Source organism: Sapajus apella, unplaced genomic scaffold (assembly GCF_009761245.1).
Source record: "Sapajus apella isolate SASKATOON/1434 unplaced genomic scaffold, GSC_monkey_1.0 scaffold12, whole genome shotgun sequence".
Taxonomy (NCBI): Eukaryota; Metazoa; Chordata; class Mammalia; order Primates; family Cebidae; genus Sapajus; species Sapajus apella.
In genome coordinates, this window is record NW_022436952.1 from 29335545 (window position 1) to 29357799 (window position 22255).

The 22255-nt window shown below is 45.9% G+C and overlaps 1 protein-coding gene across 7 annotated transcripts in view; it reads right to left on the bottom strand.

Moving 5' to 3' along the window:
* BCAS3 (BCAS3 microtubule associated cell migration factor) overlaps positions 1 to 22255 on the bottom strand; it is a 664948-nt gene that overhangs the window by 74590 nt on the left and 568103 nt on the right. The window lies entirely within an intron of this gene.

The following is a 22255-nucleotide window of genomic DNA, read 5'->3' on the forward strand; positions in this document are numbered from 1 at the left end:
AGGAGTTTGAGACCAGCCTGGCCAACATGGTGAAACCCCATCTCTACTAAAAATACAAAAATTAGCTGGGTGTGGTGGCATGCGCCTGTAGTCCCAGCTACTTGGGAGGCTGAGGCAGGAGAATCTCTTGAATCCGGGAGGCAGAGGTTGCAGTGAGCTGAGACCGCACCACTGCACTCCAGCCTAGGCGACAGAGTGAGACTCTGTCTCAAAAAAAAGAAAGACTACAGTAGGCAGGGAAGACAGGAGAGAAGAGGAGCACCACCAAGGAGTGCAAACAGGACACTGCAGATTCTGGAGCCTGAGAAGAAAGGTTCCAATGGAGAAAAGTCAGTTAATTCTAGAATTTCTACTCCTGCCTAGGTGGACTTCACCCGTAGAACACTCAGTAACTTCTGGCCACAGTTTACATGTTGAATGAAGAGCTGATTCCACCTTGCAGAGAAATAGTCCTAGCCATCCTTTTTCTAGGATGTGTTCTAGCTGGCTCTCCCCAGGGCCCTGACTCCTGGTGTGATGGTGGAGGAGAGGAACCGAGGAGTAGGGACGGAGCTCTAGCAGTGGAGGGGGCCTCTGGCCCTGCTTCCTGCACAGCCTGGGCACCCGCAGCACAGACCCTGTTCTTGCTGTGCCTTCACTGTTGGTCCTACATGCTCAGCCTGCCAGAAGAGCCTTGGGCATGGCATTCGTTCAGGCTCTGCCTGGACCCCACCCCACAGACCTCATCAGGGACCTCTGCTCAAGTCTGCCCTTAGGTGGCTGAAGGGGAGGAGATGCCACATCAGGCCTCCTGTGGCAGGGCCCCTGGCTAGCTCTCACACTGTGACTCTGCTCTAATTACTAGGCTCTGTCCTATCCCTGAGGACGAGTTCCCCAATCCGGGCACTGGACCCCTGCCTTGATCGGCTTCGGTTCTTAGGAACAACTGTGCCCTACTTACTCTGTCAACTACTACTCTCCCACTGCGGCCCACCCAAAGGGGTCTTGCTGGATTCTAAAGGTGCTGCTGAGGCCTCACTGCCAGTTGCCCCTCTTGGTGATACTACCCCACTGACCTAGGTCTCTACACCGTGCCCTCTCCTTGCATGGCCTCACCCCACTGTCGATGAAGCCCTCCATGCTGCCATGAGCTGCCCTTCCCTGCTCCATGCCCCAAGCACCAGGAACTGTCTGGTTCATCCAGCCTGACGCAACCCAGCCCCATCAGCAGGTGTTTAGGGAAGACTTTTTTTGCCAATAGAGGCCATACACTACCAGTAGATGAAATAATTAAAGCATATGACCTGCTATTTAGGAAGCATACCGTTAGTTACACTGTTTTATTCTATCATACTATACATTGTGTGCCTCGGGTGGGTTCTGGAGGAGTCCTCTCTCTCTCTGGCCCTTCTGCTTTGTCTCGAGCTAGTGAGGATGGCAGGAAGACATGGAGCAGGGGCCTCTTAAAGGCCTAGCAATGAAATGCTCAAACTGATCAAATATCTAGGGTGTAAGAGCTAAATATAATATAATGGATATAAGTATATTAAATTTAGAGAGAAGACATTACTCTTTAGAATCCTAAACCTTTTTAAGAAAACAAAGCAGTGGACTAATTTTTTATTTTTATTTTTTTGAGATGGAGTCTTGCTCTGTCACCCAGGCTAGAGTGCAGTGGCATGATCCTGGCTTACTGCAACCTCCACCTCCCAGGTTCAAATGATTCTCCTGACTCAGCCTCCTGAGTAGCTGCGATTACGGGTGCCTGCCACCACGCCCAGCTAATTTTTGTATTTTTAGTAGAGATAGGGTTTCATCATGTTGGCCAGATCTTGATCTCTTGACCTCATGATCTGCCTGCCTTGGCCTCCCAAAGTGCTGGGATTAAAGGCGTGAGCCACCACGCCCGGCCAGCACCTGCTATAGATGGTCACTAACCTAGGCACTGGAGATCACAGATGAAAAGGGAAAATCCTGGTCCTAAAGTGGTTCTGTGAGATAAAGAAGTAGGTAGATGCACAATGGAGGAGACTTTAAGGTATCAGCTACAGGCCCCCGTGAGCCTGCCTAGGAGTGATGAGGAAAGGCTGTGCGGAGCTGTGCTACTGCAGGGGAGCCGTGGAGGGGAGGCAGCAGCGTGTGGAGGCAGATGGGAGGGGAGAGGTCCTGGGTGAGGGGCACCTCAGGGGACGCCTCAGGGACCAGTACCAGCAAAGGCATGGGGCATCAAACAGGAGTCATTCAGCCCGGTCACATCCCAGGACCCACGTGGGGGAGTGTTGAGGTGCGAGGCTGAGGCTGCAGAGTCCTTGGGGACAGGAAGAGACACCTCAGGATCGCTGGGACTCACTGGTCCATACCTGGGCTCTGTCATTAACCAGTGACTCGTGTAGCCTCTTCCATGGGCTTCTTTGTTCTGGGAAGCCTGAGGTGAGAGCAATGGTACTGCTGCCAGCCTAGCGTCTGCTCTGAGACTGTTCTGTAGGACCCACCACACCTCAGAACAGGATGGCGTTGGCTGGCACAGTGGCTCACACCTGTGATAACAGCACTTTGGGAGGCCGAGGCAAGTGGATCACCTGAGGTCAGGAGTTTGAGACCAGCCTGGCCAACATCGTGAAACCTCGTCTCTACTAAAAATACAAAAGTTAGCCAGGTGCGGTGGCGGGCGCCTGTAATCCCAGCTACTCAGGAGGCTGAGGCACAAGAATCACTTGAACCTGGAGGTGGAGGTTGCTGTGAGCTGAGATTGCACCACTGTACTCCAGCCTGGGGTGACAGAGCGAGACTCCATCTCAAAACAAAACAAAACAAAACAGGAGTGACGTGCCCCTGGAATGTTGGGGAGAGGATTCAAGGCATTTTCCAGGCACACTGTTCCTCAGATGGGCAAAGAGGAGTTCCAACATCAGACAAACGTAGCGACTGCTAAGAGCATTCAAATTCGGAATTCCCTCTGGTGGCTGCGATCAACATTTCTCACAGAGGAAACCTGGACAAGTCTGATCTGCAAAGAGCATTATCCACTCCCTGTGTCTAGCTTATTGGCCCAGAATACCAGGTTAGCGAGCTGAAGTAATTCAACATCAAGCCAGCTGTTTTAGGCAATTAGGTAACATTTTTCATTTAGGAGACCACACAACAGAGGGGAGAGAACAGGGAGATAAGACCTGTGTTTTGATTTACTAAGTCTCTGCTGCAGATAAAGCCCAGCTTTTTGGAAGCCTTCAGGCAATTACTATTTCAGGCTTGGCAAGAACTTGAGTCTGAAAGTAACTATTGGGCTTGTCTTGGCAAGACTCAAAGTCACTGTAGCTGTAAGGTTGTCCCAGGCAGCGGTGGAGGGGAAAGTCAGTGGCAAGAGGAAGCCAGGAACCGTAGTCATTAGGAGGGCTGTCGCAGGCTTGGAGCTCAAAGGAGGCCAAATCCAGGCCTCCCACAACATGTTCTTAGAGAGGGAATGCGGTCAGAGGGTGAAGGCCCAGGCCTGCTGGTCGGGATTCTGCGGTTCCCTTTCTGGCATCTGTACTTGTCAGTTCTGTGGGCACTGTTTACACTCCCTGCCTCAGTATCTTTTCCTACAAAAGAGGAGGAGACTGAGAGCTTTTAGGTTTGTGGGAGCAAAGGAAAGAGGTGCGACGGGCAGGCTGTTAATGGTGCCTGCTTAGCAGAAAGGGAGAAGAGAACGTGAGTATCAGAAGATCAAAACGTGAATCTCCTCCCTGCCACGAACTGACAAGGTGACTCTGCTCAAGTCGCTTCCCCTGTGTGTGCCTTGGTTTCTAAGGCACCAAACCAGGGCGGTGGCCCAGGCTAGATAATCCTAAGGGCCCTTCTAGTTCTGGCATTCTACTATCCCAAGATGCCAAGCCAGATAATCTGCTGGGCTGAAGGCAAGGAAGATTGTCTTTGAATGGAAAAGAGGAACAGCCTGTGTGCTGCCAGCCAGCTTCCCCCACAAGACTCTGGAGCCAACACTAAGTATGGGGCTGGGCGAGCAGGGCTGGCGGAGGAGACAGCAGGCCCGCGTGTGGTCACTGGCTCCGCAGCATTGAAACATCGCTTGCTTGAGCTCTTCCACTTAATTGGGAGCTTGCCTTTCCAGTTGTGTATTTTTATCCTGTGTCCTGGAACCCAAACCATTAGGTTTGTAGCCAAAGGCTGCTTCTTGTTTAATCGTTAACTGCCTGGGCCCTGAGGAGCTCTACCCTGGCCGGAAAGTCCTCGCCAGATGCTGCATCTCTTCAGCGCGCAGGACCCAAGAGAGGACGCTGAGCTGGACCCAAGTCCGTGCTCTGTGCTTCAGCCTCGGAAATAAACACCCTACATTGTCTGGCCCACACAAATCCCAGTTCAGCCAGGCCTCTCCTGTGGGGTTATTCTGGTAACAAAATGCTTGAGATCAGCAATTCTTTTCTACTCTTACCCGCTCTCAGAGATGAGCCAACTGGGCTATTCCTTAGGCTCCACTTTCTGTGTCTGAAATGTGGTTGAAAACTAATATTCCAGATGTTTCCTCATATTTTAAGCAGAACCGCAGATTAAGCTTCCTATAGGAAGGTAATAGGGCACAGTGGAGCGAGGACAGTCTTTGGAGTGGAATCATGGCGTTGAAATCGCGGCCCCACCCTTTCCAGTCAAATGGCATTGAGAAAGCATTGGTTCTTTGAGCCTTAGTTTCCTCTCCAAGCAAAATAACAGCATTCGCTTTCTCTACCTGGAAGTCATTGCCATGAATCCAAAGACTGTCTGTTTTGGTCATCACTACTAGTCTTAGCCTAACACAGAGTAGGTGTCTCAATGAATGCTACTGAGTCAGTGATTAAAAACCTCACAGGATTTTGAGGACATCAACAAGATGAAAGACAGGAAGTGTCTGACTTTGTCCCTGGCACTTGGGCAGTGCTTATTCACAAATGGGCAGTACTTGGAGCCACACTTCTTCTACCTGGGTGAGGTGGATGCTCAAAGGGGAACGCAGGTCTTCGGTTATGCTCACTTAAGCTGTGAAGAGGCCATCGTGTGGGAGAGAGCACTGAGAAAGCTCTGACTGTCACCAGTCCTGACCCCGAGGCTACTGCTGAGGCTCAATCTCTGGCAATCAGATACAGAGCTACTGATGTCCCCGATGGTGGTAGGAGGCCCTGCAGAAATACCAATGGCTTTCTGGCCTTAGGGTCTTCCAAGGAGATGCATAAAACTAGACCAGGGCATGGAAACCAGCACGAGGGCCCCTGGCACACTAGACCATTGTTCCAGGACAGAAGCAACTCAGATCAAAATGGTGAGTGGGATTTTCCTTGCATTGGCCACAATACATATGTTTGTTCAAGAAAAAAAAGTTGGAGCAAGAAGACATGAACGTCTGCTGCTAAAGAAAAGCCTGTTTGTGCCAGCCACAGTGGCAAGATTGTTCGGGGAGTCCATCCTGAAAGTCCAATTACCCCATCAGCATGGCCAAGGTCAGTGTCAATTTGCGGTGTGCCAATTGCTCTAGCCACTTCAGTACCAGATGTGAAACACACAGGGGCCCTGCCTTTTGGGAGAACTGGCATCTACTGGATGTGCTAGCCCCTCTGAGCCAATACCCACCCCTTCTCCTCGCGCCCTTCCCCTTCCTTGGAGAGACTTAGACCCCTCCACAGACAGCAAATAACCACAACATGCAGAATCCCAGACTTGCTTATGGAGAGCTGGATCCACTGTCACCTAGGGGAGAATGAGGGAGAACACTGGGACTTGGCAAGGACCAGCACCTCTTACTGACAGCCTGGGGCCCACGTTTTAGGAGCAAGAAATCAAACGCATCTCCCCTCCTGCTTCGTTTCTAACAGGACACCTGGAAGCCACAACCATCTGCAGAAGTACAGCCTGAGGAGGCTGAGATGTGGCATGACCTGCTTACCTTATGCTTGACTTAAAAACGTATTTCTTCAACAAGGGATGCCAAGATCCCTTCTGTCCTATATTTAAGGAGATTTGGGAGCAACAATTTACTCCCCAAGTTCTTCAAGCAGCCTAGAAATTAGCGCATACTAATTTCTCCAAACACTGAATAACATGTCCTAATATGGATTTAAAAAACAAATATCCAAATGTTTCATAAACCAAACAGCCTGACTGAGATCTCTAATTTGGACCGTGCTGTGAAGGATGTAACTCCATCAACCACTGCAAGATCCAGTCTTGGAGAGGCCATCACATAGAATCTCCTAGTTCTAATGAGGTTGGAAAGTTTTTCAAAAGAAAATTGACTTTAAATTAACGTCTAAGGTATATCTACATGTGCTGACATAGAAAGTAAATTGGGCTCCTTGTATAGTATAATCTCAAAATTTAAAAAGGAAAAATATATACATATCACATTTAGGCACATTCACATAAGACATGTGAACATAATAATAATAATAATAATTTAAAAATAACACATAGCCTTTACTGCCAAGCAGCATTTTTTAGGGGCAGGCAGTATTTTAAGTGTTACACACATATTAATTCATTGAATTCTCACAAGAGCCCGAGGATGTAGGTATACTATTTTATAGATGAAGAAACTGAGACACCGAGAGGTAAGTAACCTGCTGAAGGTGACACAGCCATCAAGAGACAGAGCTGGGATTTGAAGCTGAAGTGAACTGCTCCAGGTCCAAATTTTATGTCCTGAGCTCAACAGCTACTCATGTCCCTGAAGATCTTCATCGGCATTCTACCTGGCTCCAAGTGCTTCCTGCTACACTTTCACACACACAGCCAAAAGAACTGGTCAATGCTTTTCTTTTCTGTTTTGCTATGGAGTGTCCCTCTGTTGCCCAGGTTGGAGTGCAGTCATGTGATCTTGGCTCACTGCAACCTCTGCCTCCCAGGTTCAAGTGATTCTCCTGCCTCAGTCTCCCAAGTAGCTGGGACTACAGGCATGCACCACCGTGCCCAGCTAATTTTTGTATTTGTAGTAGAGACTGAGTTTCACCATGTTGATCAGGCTGGTCTCGAATGCCGACCTCATGATCCACCTGCCTCGGCCTCCCAAAGTGCTGGAATCACAGGCATGAGCCACTGTGCCCGGCCCTGGTCATCCTTTTCTATCATGGTTTTTACCCCTATGATAATCTGTTTACCCATCAGTCTCTAGCACTAGACGGTAAGCTCTTAGAGAGTGAGCACTTGGAGGGCGGGGCACAGAGGTCTGCTCCCCTTCATGTCTCTTACACCTCTAATTTTTGGTTCATAGCTCGGCTTAATACCAGAGCCGTGGGAGACATATTAGTTTCTGGGAGATGATTCACATGAAGGCTAGAGAGAGATTTGAATTTTTTTTTTTTTTTTTTTTTTTTTTTTTTTTGATGCAGAGTGTTGCTCTGTTGCCCAGGCTGGAGTGCAATGGTACGATCTTGGTTCACTGCAACCTCCACCTCTCGGGTTCAAGCGATTCTCCTGCCTCAGCCTCTCATGTAATTGGGATTACAGGCATCCACCATGACGCCCGGCTAATATTTGTGTCTGTAGCAGAGACAGGGTTTCACCATGTTGGCCAGGCTGGTCTCAAACTCCTGACCTAGGTGATCCGAACTCCGCAACCTCCCATAGTGCTGGGATTACAGGTGTGAGTCACTCTACCCAGCCAGAGAGTTCTTTAGATGGTCTCCTTCCAGATTATTCAAAGGATCCTTCAAAATAGGGGTTAGTGGGCCAGAGATGGAAGCTCATATGCATAAAAGCATACCAGGAGGAAAGGACTGGAAAGATGGAAGTGGGGAGAAAGAAGAGATTGCCTTTGATCCATTCACCCAGCAAACGCATTGCAACTCCCACTGATTCGTTAGCTTCTAAATTCTTACATTTATTATTACTAACCATATGGAAGGCAATGGCTAATTCTTGCCACATGGCTGGGATATGGCTTCTTAGTAAGGAAACATAACCTGGTAGCCTAAATGCTGTAGTTTTTCAAAGGAAAACTGCTTTAAGCATACGTGTTTCCCTTAATTTTATCCCTTCATTTTTAACTACATTTGCTAGTGTTCATGGCTTCCTTAAACAAGCTGCCATTTGACTTCGTGGGCGTCTTCTCACAAGGGTGCAGACAGATTCACAGGAGGCTCCTGGGCTCCCTCTTGTCACCACATCCTGCCTCCTCAACCCATAAACAGGCTACCACTTTTCCACAGCGGCTGTTCTGCAATTCCAAAGCCCCTGGGTCACCTCGGAGTGCCTTCTGGATGTGTTTACCTTGGGAAGGAGAGTTCACTTCAGGAAAGGGGGTAATACCCAAGATAGAAACTGTTCTTTCTCAGGGAAAGCAAGCAAATCACAACATTCCTCCCAGCTATGATGGAGCTGGGAAGCAGAAGGCAAGTGAGGCAGGAAAGGATTAGGGACACACACTGCCACGACCCTCTGATGCCCACTTTGGGTACACAGTTAGCCCCTGCCAATGGCTTCCTGCTTCCTCTCCTACAGAACGGCAACCTGGGGAGTACTAAACATGGCGCTGCAGAGTTTAGTACTCAGGCATTTAGTACTCAGTACAATGCCCTTACCAGTTCCCTCAAAAATGGGGCCTCTCCCCCAGCCCCCATTACCCTAGAATGAATGGGAAGGACGAGAGGGGACTCTGGGTCTCTTTTTCATCTTGAAAATTTCGAGATGTTTGCAAATCAGTAGACAGTTACCTAATTCCCTCATACACATCCTCACACGGGCTAGGGTTCTTTTTTCCCTGTCACTAAACCCAAGGCTGAAAGAAGTGCTACTCCTTGAGGGCCATAGGGGTAGGGAATTTGTTTTGGTCAAGAATAATGGACTCCTGAAAGAAACAGGATTCCATGCCGAAGATGCTCAGAGCATGGGACAGAAAGGTCCTCAGAGCCTCTGCTGGGGGAAGCCACATGGCTGGAGAGAGGAAACACATATATATTCTCCCAACCTACTTATGTTTTGGTACATAAACTTTATATGTATAATGTTGGCAGATTCCAGTGCATAAAAAAGTAGCTGAAAAAACTCAAACCATAAATAATGCCAAGTAATAAAGAAGGTGAATGTTTCTGTTATGAGATTCTTTCATTGTATAAATCTGTTTAATAAGCTGGCTAGGAATCACTGATAGAAAACAGACTTAGTATGGTGTTACAGACCAATCCGTTCTAAAAGGCCAGTATGGGAATGTATGCCAAGTTATATTTTTCTGTTCTTAACCAATGCAACTTAAGATGTAATTGTTGTCTTCCTCCTGCCTTCCCTAAACCACCCTCACGCCCTCCCTCTGCAGACTCATCATTTCAAGGCACTTTACCATATTTATAGATCATGCTGCCTTTTGTCTTACTCACCGAGAAGGGCTGGGGTCTGTGTGTGACTCCTGCTATTTGAATGCTATTTCTCAATATTTGTATGCATGTGTTTAGAAAAATCCCTCCAAATAGCCTTCTTTGACCCAAGACCCATGGCAACCACTTTGGCTGGAGAAATTCACTGAACACTAGAGGGGGCGGTGAGGGGGACGGGGGGGGTTGCGGGGGGGATGGAGGTCGCTGGGGTCACATTCATCTCCCAACACTATGGTTGCTAATGCTTGATGTTTTTCTGGGTTGGTTACTATCATCATGATAGGCTGTAAAATGAAATGGTATAAACTAGCTGAAGGCTTGGGTAGAAATATTTGCCAGACGGCATAAACAACATCAGGAGTCCCCACACACTCGGCTGCACTTCCAGGGCTTGGCCAGTTGTGCCCACACTGTTGTTTACAGCACTGGGATGCATGAACTCCATTGCCTGGCTGGTCTAGTTTCTAACCCGAATTCCCAGGTCCCTTTTTAGGAGGCCCATACACAGTTCTATTTTTTTTTTTTTTTTTTTGAGACGGAGTCTTGCTCTATCACCCAGGCTCACTGCAACCTCTGCCTCCTAGGTTCAAGCTATTCTCCTGCCTCAGCCTCTCAGGTAGCTGAGACTACAGGCATGCACCACCATGGCCAGCTAATTTTTTTGTATTTTTAGTAGGGATGGGGTTTTACCATGCTGGCCCAGCTGGTCTCGAACTCCTGACCTCAAGTATTCTGCCTGCCTCAGCCTCCCAAAGTGCTGGGATTACAGACATGAGGCACCACACCCGGCCATACAGCTCTCTTATAAGGGTTTGCTAAATACATAAAACAAAAGGTTATGGATGAAATAGATTATTTCTCTGCTCAATTTAATGAGTGCTTGGAAAGTATGAGTCTCCACATTGTCAAGTTGTTCTCTTTGGGGCTGCTCACATAGCATTATCTGTGTTACATCTGTAACCATGTGTCAGATGTTTTGCTGTGCATTTGACATAGATCATATGGAAGTGTCTAACAGAAGGTATTACAAAAAGTGAATTAAAAGTATGAATTAAATACACTTAACTTGATTATTTCTTGAACTGGCCATTAAGACCTTACCCAGGAATATAACCCTTTCCAGAACACTTGGGAAAAAGTAATTTGATATAGAGCCCTTGGACAGAAAATTAGAGGCCTCACTACAGTTTCTCAGATTTATATAGTTCCTTTAATTTCTCAACACCAATTTATTTTGGCAAAATCTCATTGAAAAGATTGCGATTATTCCTATTTTACACAGGTAGACACCAAACGCAGAGACAGAGTTTAAAGGGGAGTGCTTACATATTGGCTAAAACTAAAGAAAGTTAATTCCACATTTATTATCGTTATAACTATAGTAAATGCAATGGGAGAAAGAAAAAATAGCTTAGATTCTTCTCTGAGATTATGCTCAAGGAACTTGAGTAAAACTCTAGAAAACTCTAGTAAAAGTAGAGAGAAAAAAATTACAGGTAGTTTTTTTTTTTGTTCCCCAAAAAGTAAATTAAAACTGGCAGAAAAATCTCCTTCTGGGGACAGACCCAGAGGAACCCACAGCTGAGGTGTAACTGCGGGGTATTTTGGGGCCATAGGACTAGAAGCCAACGTTCAGCAAGTCCCAGCTTGGGCTGGCACTAGACTAGGCCCTTCAGTTTAATCATCCTTTTCTCATTCTATGGTTTGTAGGGAAAGCAGTAAAAGAAAACTTCAAGGACTACTGGGAATGACTCTCTGATCAGCACTGACAGACCTCTGTGAGAATCACAGAAGCTGGGGACAAAGGCCCAGAGCCCTGATGCCAAATTAGCCAAGAGACCCAGAGCTGTTCAGAAAGATCTGAAGTCAGGAAAATTACAAAGAATTAGAAATAACCATTGTACTTAAGCCTGAGGAAAAATCCAAAGTTCTATAAAGGAATGATTAATCATAGTGATCAAAAGGTAATAGTACCACTGGGTTTAGTTTCAAAGAAATATTTTAAGGAAAATAGCTTTTTTTTTTCTTTTGAGATAAGAATCTCACTCTGTCACCAATGCTGGAGTGGGGTGGTGCGATCATAGCTCACCACAGCCTCGAGCTCCTGGGCTCAAGCGATCCTCCTGCCTCAGACTTCTAAGTAGGATCTACAAGCATGTACAACCATGCCCAGATAATTTATAACTCTTTGTAGAGATGGGATTTCTTCACATTGCCCAGGCTTGTCTTGAACTCCTGTGCTAAAGCAATCCTCCCATCTCCAGCTCCCAAAGTGCTTGGATTACAGGCGTGAGCTTGGCGTGCCCAGTCAGTCTTATTGAATTATATTTAAAAATTAATGTCTGGTGATACTGAGTACTTTTCACTTCTTAAGGTGCATTTTTTTTTTCATTTAAAAACAAAATGTGCTATTCACTAATCGCTATACTTAAGCCTGATGTCTGGATGATAAAGAGTAATAACCAAATCACCATTATGGTACATTATGGTACCAAAGTACTTTAATCATAAGCAAAGCGTTGATGAGGAAATACAAATAGTACATGTGATCTTTACAGCTCAGATGCAGAGATTCAAAGGAATATACCCAAGATCACACTGTTGCCAACAAATGAAACCAGGACCAGACTCAGGTGTACACCATTCTTCCCACTGCACTGCTTTTCCACATACAGAATTTGGGGCTTTATCATGTTTTCCTCAACTGTTTGCAAACTGGAAACATACTAGGCTTCCTAAGTCAGAAGTCGTCCAGAACCCTGGTTGAGGGCATTCTGGTAGACTTGGGGCCGAATTCAGTGAAACAAGAAGGAAGCACACAGATCTCCAGGATTACCTTTTGTTTCCACTGCACAATGACCATCCAGCAGGGGATCAAGACAGGGGAAAGAACAACAAATGCAGCCATTATTATTATTATTTGAGAAGGAGTTCTGCTCTGTTGCCCAGGCTGGACTATAATGGCACGATCTTGGCTCACGGCAGCCTCCACCTCCCAGGTTCAAGTGATTTTCATGCCGCAGCCTCCCAAAGTAGCTGGGATTACAGGTGCCTGTCACCACACCTGGCTAATTTTTGTATCTTTAGTAGAGACGGGGTTTTCCCATGTTGGCCAGGCTGGTCTCAAACTCCTGACCTCAGGTGATGCTCCTGCCTCAGCCTCTCAAAGTGCTAGGATTACAGGCATGAGTCACCACGCCTGACCGCAGCCATCATTATTGATCACCTTCCATGAGCTAGTGGCTCTTCTGAGCACATAACACATATTACCTCATTTAACCCTCACCACAATTCAGTGTAAGTGATTATGCATGTTTAACAGATGAGGACAGAGCTTAAGGAGCTTGCTGAAGTTCACACAGTAAAGAGGCAAACAGTGGATGAACCCAGGTCAACCAATCTTTCAAAGGCCATGCTCCTTCCAGAACGCCAGGCTTTTCCTCTGACTGGGCTCACCGTTGCTTTGGGCTCTCTGGGCAGGCTGTGAGTGGTGCTCTGCTGCCTTCCCCACTCCTCACACCATACTGGTGGAAAGGAAACTGTTAACCCAACTATGCAACTGAATCAGAGGTTTGGCTGATTCTCAACTATGCACCAGGGTCATGGCAACCCCAGAGATGTTGCTTCATTCATTGACTAAGGCCAGTATTCTATCTTCAGAGGAATAGGGCCCTATACAAATGGTAATCCTTCTAAAAAAAGGTCACATTTACTTGTTAGTTCTATCCTAATATGAATAAACACTTTAGGAAAGGATGGGGTGCCGGTGCAGTGGCTCACACCTGTAATCCCAGCACTTTGGGAGGCTGAGGTGAGCGGATCACCTGAGGTCAGGAATTCAAGACCAGTCTGGCCAATATGATGAAACTCCGTCTCTTTACTATTAATACAAAGAAATTAGCCAGGCATGGTAGCACACACCTGTAATCCCAGCTACTCAGGAGGCTGAGGCAGGAAAATCACTTGAACCTGGGAGACAGAGGTTGCAGTGAGCCGAGATCGCGCCACAGCACTCTAGTCTGGGTGACAAGAGTGAAACTCCATTCAATAAATAAATAAATAGAGAAAAGGATTGGGAAAAAAATAGAATTCAAAGGTATTAGGGAACTACAAAGGCATGTTGGCTATTCAGTCCACTATGGAGGTGACTACCTGTGTCAGGGACATCGAGGCATGTACAGAGCTCTACGAAAGTCCAGAGGAGATGTACCATGACCCTTTCTTCTTCCTCCCCGCCTTCCTTTCAGGGGGAAAATAAGGTCAGATGAGGCTTCCCAGATGAGGTGACATATCTGCTGAGTCTCACAGCATGAAGTGGAATGGAAAAAACGAGAGCAAGAAGGACACTCTAGGCATGAAATAGTATGACGACTATGGGTAACTGCAAGAAATATCGCAACGCTGGAACATAAAACTTGAGGCAGCAAGTGGTCAGAGCTGTGGGTACAGGGGCAGGCAGACGCCAGACCAAGAAAAGACTTTGCAGACCTTGTTAAGAAGCTTGAGTTTCTTACTGTGGGCAAATGCAGCCTCTCAATGACTTTGGATGGGTAGTGACATGGCCAGAGCAGTGGTGTCACAGGACAGATGAGTGGAGGCCAAAGTGATGGCAGGAAGGCCAGATCATTGTTAACACTGAGGGAATGAACTAGGGAGTGCTCATAGGAATGAAAAGGATAAAGAGCAAATCTGAGAACCATTTGGAGAGAAACAATTGCAGGAACTGGCGACTGATGTGTGTGAGGTGAGGAAGAAGACGGTGGTAAGGAGGACTCCCCCATTTCTGGTTTGTTGATAGGGTGGATGGTGGTGTTATAGGCTGGAATTCAGAAAATAATGGCAAATGGCACTGCTGGGAGTGGAGGATGATTAGGATGGGTCAGGCGAGAAACACTCTGCCTACTCTTTATCCGTCTCTCCAACAGATGCTGCTGAACACCTACTAAGTGCCAGGCATGAGACTTGGTGCTGGGTCACAGAGGCACATTTTCAGCCTCTGCTTTTCATGACCTCACAGTCCAGAAGGAGGTCAGAAATGTAAGCAGAGAACCACAGTACAGCATGGTAAGTGCTCACTGTAAGGGGACAAAAGGGAACAGGAAATACCAGCTCTGCTGCAAGCCATGCAGAGTCAGAAATAGGCAAAGGGAGAGGGTGCACACTGACATATACCTGTGTCCTCTTCCTGTGGGCTGGGCACTCCCCACTGTACCCACTCTTCTAGAAGGAAGTCCGGGGCAGTAATGAGAAATGACAGCAGGAGTAGAAAATGCCAAAGTCCAATGAACAACAGGTGGTAAGACTGTCAGTTCAAATCACCGTCCCGGAAGCCGGGCGACGATGGAGCTGAATCTAGATCAGATCTCAAACTCTATTAAACCCACAGCACTAATTGCCCAGTGAAGCCCATGTGTTCCTTCTCACCCACTGGATGTTTCTCTGGCAGTTCAGAAGTTCCAGGCTGCTGCTGTATCCCCAAACACAGGCGCTTGTTTACATTTTTCCCCACTCTCATTGATGACGGACTATTTTTTTCCTGTTTTAGGCAGCTCAGAAGATGCCCACAGACTGGACTGGGCCTCCTGCAGCAGTGTGTGGCTCTGGCTCCCCATAAATTCTCTTCATTCTTTCTCAATAAGATGACATGCTAATATTATCTGGAAAATCAATACTGTCCACCAGCTTTGCTGCATCAGCAGAGCTGCTCAGCACACAGGACGAGGGCTGAAGTGCTTCAGGTCCATCTCAGAGGTCCCACTGTTGGGCAGGCCTTTCCCTTCCATGGCCAGTCTGAAAGGCAGATGGGGCAGCTCATCACAAGTTGGGCTGGCTCAACTACCCCTTGCTTTGAATATCCCAGAACTGTGGATGGTCAGATGGCACTGGAACGGGCCTTAGAGATGGTCTTCTCTCTCAAAGCCCAGATTTCTTGGAAAAGAAACTTAGGAAGTGATCTAGACCTTCGATCTCCCATGGCCAGAACTGTTCCATCTCACTGCCTTTCTCTACAAAGTCTGAACCACTGTAGCATTCTCTTAGATAAAAACACATCCAGAGGCCACAGCTGATACTGTAAATGATGGATCTGTCACTCATCAATGTAACCTAAATCTTTGTTTTCTCAGTAAGAAAATGGGAGTAATAATAATATGGACCTTGTGAGTAGATTGTCAGGATTAAACAAGAGAGCCTAGGACTCCAGATAAGGAGACTATCTAAAAATAGTGTAAGAACCCTCCACATCTTAATTTCTAGTTCTTAATTCATAATAAAGAGGATATTTCATTCCTCAAGAATCTAAAAATGACCACAGTAAAAAGGCAGAAAAATTTGCATTTCATTATTGGAATGGTGTGGCTAGCATGTTGAAGATTCTATTAGATGGTACCAATTTTCACATTAAGTGGACATGAGTTATTGCTGAATACTTGAAGCTGTCTCTGGAGAATAAGACATCACAGCCACATAAATGGCAAAGTCAGATCCCGCAGTACATGCTGATGCGACATTAAGAGACAAGATGAGGAAAGTCAAGTAATACACCAGAGAGAACAGGAGAACCCTGGGAGTGGGGGGAGGGGAGAATTTTTGCTTTTTCTCCTAGCATCGCCAGAGTGGGACGGGGAGGTGGTAATGAGCTGACTGTATGTGTGCAGAATCTCAGCGTTTTCTTAGGACTAGCTGACAGGACTAGCCTTTCCTCAGCAAGACACTGGGTCTTTGCTGGATGCAAATAGAGTTCAAAGTGGCCGTGCTTCACCTAATTCTAGAAATGATCTGATGTCTTTTTCATTGATATGAAAATATGCAGACATTTGTGAGGGGGGGTGGAAAGGGTGCAGATTCTTCACACAGTAAAGAAAGTATTTCTTTGGCTGAAAGGCCCTTTAAACTACAATCCCATTTGGTGGTTACCAACCTGGGGTCCACAGGCCTCCAAGGGATCCATGAATAGAATTCAGGTGGTCCATGAATTTTGATTGGGAAAAAAATTACTCCTACATTTTTGTTAACTTCTAACTGAAATTTAGCACTTATATCAATTATGAATGTAGGCAGAAAACAGTAGTTAGCAACCTGTGGCTGTAACCAACAGAAATAGTCTTTTTTGTTTTAGGCGGAGTCTTTCACTGTCACACCGGGGCTGGAGCGCAATGGTACAATTTTGGCTCACTGCAACCTCCATCCGCTGGGTTCAAGTGATTCTCCTGCCTCAGCCTCCTGAGTTGCTGAGATTACAGGCACCTGCCACCATGCCCAGCTGATTTTTGTATTTTTTAATAGTAGACATGGGGTTTCACTATGTTGGCCAGGCTGGTCTAGAACTCCTGACCTCATGATCCGCCCACCTTGGCTTCCCAAAGTGCTGCAATACAGGCATGGGCCACCACACCCAGTTGAAATCAGTCTTTTTATTGCACATTACTATTGTTGCAATTTACACCAGGGATTGGAAAACTTTTTCTGGAAGGAGCCAGATGTCAAATATTCTAGACTTTGAAGGCCATATGATGTGAGGAAGACTATTCACTTCTGCTGCTGTAGTGTGAAAGCAGGTGTGGACAATATGTACATGAAGGAGCATGGCTATATTCTAATAAAGCTTTATTTACAAAAGCAGTCTGTGGAAGAGAGGGCTACAGTTTGCTGACCCCTGTCACACACATTATGTGTTCACACACATCATGACTTTGAAAGTATAGTAGTGATGAATTCTGTTTAGTTAATATGTTAAAATACATATATTACTATATCATAAATGTGCAGGCATTTAAAATATTTTAGTAATTACGTTCCTACACACTTTATTTAAAAATATTCTGAGAAAGGGTCTGCAGGCTTCACCAGATTGCCAGCGGTCTGTGGCACAAAGATGAAGACGCCCTGCCACAGGTACATGCATTTGCCTACAAATGATTCTTGGGTAGAGGCTAGAAGAGATGGGGGAGGAACCTGGCAAAACAAAATCAGAGTGTAGAAAACATATCAATTGAAGCTAATCAGAAAGGACATAAACACTTCTCTGGAATTCTCTGGCAGTTGATGACGGAAAAAAAGGTATTCTTTTCCTTGTTTTTAGCAAATGAATAGAGTTCCACATTTTGTACATTTCTTCTCTCATTGTTCAAGTGTTCACTGTTCCCAGCTTGCCCTCCCATGGCATTACTTCTTACTGCCATACATTTTTCATTTCTTTTTTTTTTTTGGCCAGGAACACTGTGTCAAGATGCCATACATTTTTTCTACAGAGATGCAGTGAAATCTGGTACTTAAACACATGGGTTTAAATGCCCTAAATTAAAACTTGCCCTACTGGTGATTTCCTTCCCCCAAATGTCACCTGAGTAATGCCTTCTGGGAGCTTATGGACCAAGTTTTCTCATTAGAAACCTGAAGTCAAATGGGCAGGGAAGGAGTTAAAGGGGAGGAGGGCGGGCGTGGGGACCAGACACTTCTCTGTGCTTCATCAAGGTCAAAGCGTTATGAAAAGATCCTTAGGGTCTTGGGACAGTGAAACCAACTGGGACTATGTGTGGCAAGTGACATCTTTCTCATAGAAGATGGGCTGCTTCGTCCTTTCAGTGTAGGCTGTATTTACGTCTAATAATGCAGCAGCAAAATGTAATGTGAGGAGAAAGCCCCTTCTGCCTGGTACTGTACTAAACAGCTCTGGGTTACATTTACAATTTTAATAAACTGATTTGTCAAAACTGTCAGAATCAAGGGAGATCATCTGGATACCAGATGAACGAACATATCTGTAATTATAAGTTGTCCATTTTTCTCTTTCATCTTGCATATATGTATCTGTGAGCAGCCACATATTTTCATGCACATACATGCACATAAATTTTAAATCATTTTAAAAAAACCTGTCATAATAGAATTCGGGAAAGTAGAAAATACAGTTCTCCTGGGATAACAATGGGACTCGAAGGCTAAGCTGTCTTAGGACCAGCATCCTTTTGCTGAACTATGCTGTCAGAGCCAAAACATTTGTTTCATTACCACCTGGATTTTCCTAATCCTTGCTCATCACTCACTTGCTGTGCGACCACAGGTAAGCAACTAAACCTCTCTGGCTCTCCAATAGCTGTGTGTGAAGCAAACACTTGGATACTCATTAACTGTCCCATATTGACAGCACAAGTATTAATGAGATTCTTTGGGCAGTGAACCCCAGACCCTCTAAAGAATGCTATGAAATGGCCAGGAGTTGGCAGGAATTTATTTAAATACCTTATGCCAAGTTTACTCAGAATCCCATCTTTTGTAATGTAACTCTTAAATTATAGGTCAATTGCAGTGGCTTATGCCGGTAATCCCAACACTTTGGGAGGCTGTGGTGGGCAGATCACCTGAGGTCAGGAGTTCGAGACCAGCCTGACCAACACGGTGAAACCCCGTCTCTACTAAAAATACAAAATTAGCCAGCCGTGGTGGTGCAGGTGCCTGTAATCCCAGCCACTTGGGAGGCTGAGGCAGGAGAATTGCTTGAACCTGGGAAGTAGGGATTGCAGTGAGTTGAGATCACACCACTACATTCCAGCCTAGGGAACAGGGTGAGAGTCCAGTTCAAAAAATAATTAATTAATTAAGGCACGTGACTGCTTTGAACTGGAAGGCAGCCCACACTTGAGGGTACTGAATTCTCTGTTGCCAGAAAAGGCTGCGAAGAATGACTGGAAAGATGGACGATATGGCTGGAGCCGCAGACACGGAGGAAGTGTGAGTGTCCCCTCACGTGTGGGATGCATCCGTTTGGGGGCTTGGATTCTGGCTCCCTTTTGGAAGTAGCTTGGAAAGGCGGTGGGCCTTCCCAAGGATCTCTCTCATCATTATTCTAACGGCAGAGAACGTGAGCTATGGGATCAACTCACGTGGAGAATGAAGATGCTCAAGAGGGCCAGCCTTCACACGGTCACAAAGACCAAGGCATTTGGAATGGTTTCCATATACTAGAGCTCAAAGTCCTTTTAATTTTATTTCCTTTTTTATTTTAAGATCAATGAGAAATGCAGTCTCTACGTAAGGCTAGCTAGAGAGCTGGCTTTGGGCGGGGAGGGACCTGGGGGCACAGCTGATTTTTAAACCTGACATTCTAAATGACCCCTAATGGGTTAAGGGCTGTAGTGAGTGTCTCTGTGGCAGTTTTCCAGCCCTTTACACACTAGGCATAAAGTGTGCTGGGAACTACAATTTACTGAAGCGTTTTGTTGATGTCCAGGCCTATGTCTTTGGTGACTGAGAAGAATCTGCCATTCTAAGCCAGGAATGAACACAGATCTAGAAGGGTAATGCTGAAAGTAACTCTGGAAACCTGCTAGGATAGGCTCCTTACCTTCATGAGGAAGAAAGCTAAGGTTCCGAGATAAACTTGTGACTTGCCCAAAGCCCTACAGAAAGTTACCGATGAAGCTGAAGGGGAGATGCAAGTTAGCTGCTCAACCACTAGTTCATTTTGCTACAACAAAAGGCCAGTCGATGGTCCTTAATACTATTCTCTCTGGACAATGTGGAAACAGCCTTTTTAAGGGATGACATCCCTTAGAAAAAGAAAAATTCTTGGCTACAGAGCAAAGTAGAATGTGCTATCAATGATGGATGGAATAAAGAGATCACTGAGCGCATGGCTGATGGGGGTAGTTATTCTCACAGTGAACACAAACACCTGTGCTTTCCCTCGATTTCTGATTTTGCCCTCTCCACCAGACTCAGCTTGCTTCATGTTGACTCTGCCCATCAACCACTGAGGACCTCCATCACACTGATCTCCCTTCTAGCAAGAACACCTGGGCTTGGCTTTCTCTGCAGTTTTGCTCCTTTGCTTATTTCCACAGGGGTTTAGTTCTCTGCCAACTGCTGCTTTAATCATTTGTTAATTTGCTTGAACATCTGGTCAAATTTTGGAAATAATCTCAACAGGAAGGGGGTTTAGGTGAACTTCTCTTAGATGCTGAGAGTTTCCACATGCCCATCTCTGCCCTCCCCCGTCCCTAAACACACCCACACCACTAGATCACTAGACAGTCTAAGCCAATAAAGTCAGGGAGTATGACTTTGGCTTCCCTTTCTCTTGGTTGTTCTTTAGGCTCCCTAACTCAGTACGTTCCAAAGTCAACAAGCCTTCTCTCCTCTATCCCCAGCCTCTTCCTCTGTGACTGGTACTGCTTTCTACTCAGTTGTCAAGCCAGAATTTGAGTGTCATCCTAGGCTCCCACCTCCCTATTGCATTCTAGATCCCATATGCATTGACTGTCACAGAGCCCCTGGATTTCCTTTCCCGTGTTGGCATCTCCTCTCCATTCCTCCTGCCCCTACCTTACTGAAGGCATTCATCACTCCTCACTTGGATGAGTAATTGGTACCTGACAGTTTTCCTGGATCCAGTCTCATCCTCTTCAATCAGTTTTCCACATTGTAGCCTAAGTGGTTTTACTGAAACATGTGTCGATCATATTACTCTGTTTAAAATCCCATGGGGGCTCTCCAAAGCCTTTAGGCTCTCCACCATGATACCTAACCTCCCATCATCAGCCCTTTATTTCTCCTACAACTCCAAGCATTTATGTCTTATATCCTAGATGTCCTGAACGAAACGTAACTCCCTGTGTGTGCTCTGTCCTCTTTTGCCAATGGACATTGCAAGCACTATTCCCTTTTCATAGCTGCCTGGCTAATTCCAACTTGTTCTTCAAGACTTGGTTTGGTCAATAATTTTTCCAGTCTGTCTCCTCTGCCATGTGGTTGGTGCTTAATAAATTTCTGTTGGGCTGGGCGTGGTGGCTCACACCTGTAATCCCAGCACTTTGGAGGCCCAGGCGGGTTGATCACGAGGTCAGGAGTTTGAGATCACCTTGGACAAGATAGGGAAATCCCATCTGTACTAAAAATACAAAAATTAGGTGATGGGTGCCTGTAATCGCAGCTACTCAGGAGGCTGAGGCAAGAGAATTGCTTGAACCGGGGAGGCAGAGGTTGCAGTGAGCCAAGATCGCACCATTGCCCTCCAGCCTGGGCAACAGAGCAAGACTCCATCTCAAAATAAATAAATAAAATAAAAATGAATAAATTTCTGTTGAATAAATAAACCAATAAAACGGTAGAAATATGTTCTAGTAAATACATCTTGTCCTACAGAAACATAGTAATAACTGCAAGAGGGACAGGGAAGAATTCCCACTGGGGAATGAGAATTTTGGCTGAAGATGATACCGACATTAGGGCTTGGACAAAAGAGCCCTGTCTCGTGTACCTTTGTCAAAAATCACCATTTTCAGAAAGAGGCAGAGTCCTGAAGAACAGTCTCTCCACAGACAACCTGAAGTTTGGAAAAATATTATTACTGCCTGCCTTGGAACAATCAACTCATAGTGATGCTAGTTGCCTTTGCTCATTTTACTAGCAACTGGTCCATCAAATTGTCATTAGGGGTAACTCAAGGTAACCACCAGGAACTTGGAGAAAGCATATGACCTCTGGATAAGGGCAGTTCAATCTGACTGGAAGAATGAGAGAGTATGGAAACAGACATCTGTCTCTCATGGTAATGATATATTCTATGTCCCTGAGAAGAAATTTTGAAAATTTAGAAAAATATTTTTCTAAATATCACTGGCAAAACAAACTCATTTTCAGGGAACTTTTCATACCCCTTTTGGACTGATGCAAGAGCCGTCTAAGCAACTGCTGTGTTGAAAGTTGTGATGACCTACAGAAATTTCAAACGGCAACCATGGACATCTCAACAAGACAGTTTTTTAACCTGAGTGGTATCAGAAATAGGCTTTACTATAACCAGGCAAATAACTGGACAAAGGAACCTTCATCTGGAAGGCACTGCCACTCTTGGCAGCAGCAACTCCACAGCAAAGGAGCTTCCCCGCAGAGACAGAGGGACAGCTACTCATCTGATGAAACTCTCTCCGCCTGTCCTTTGGCTTGGGGAT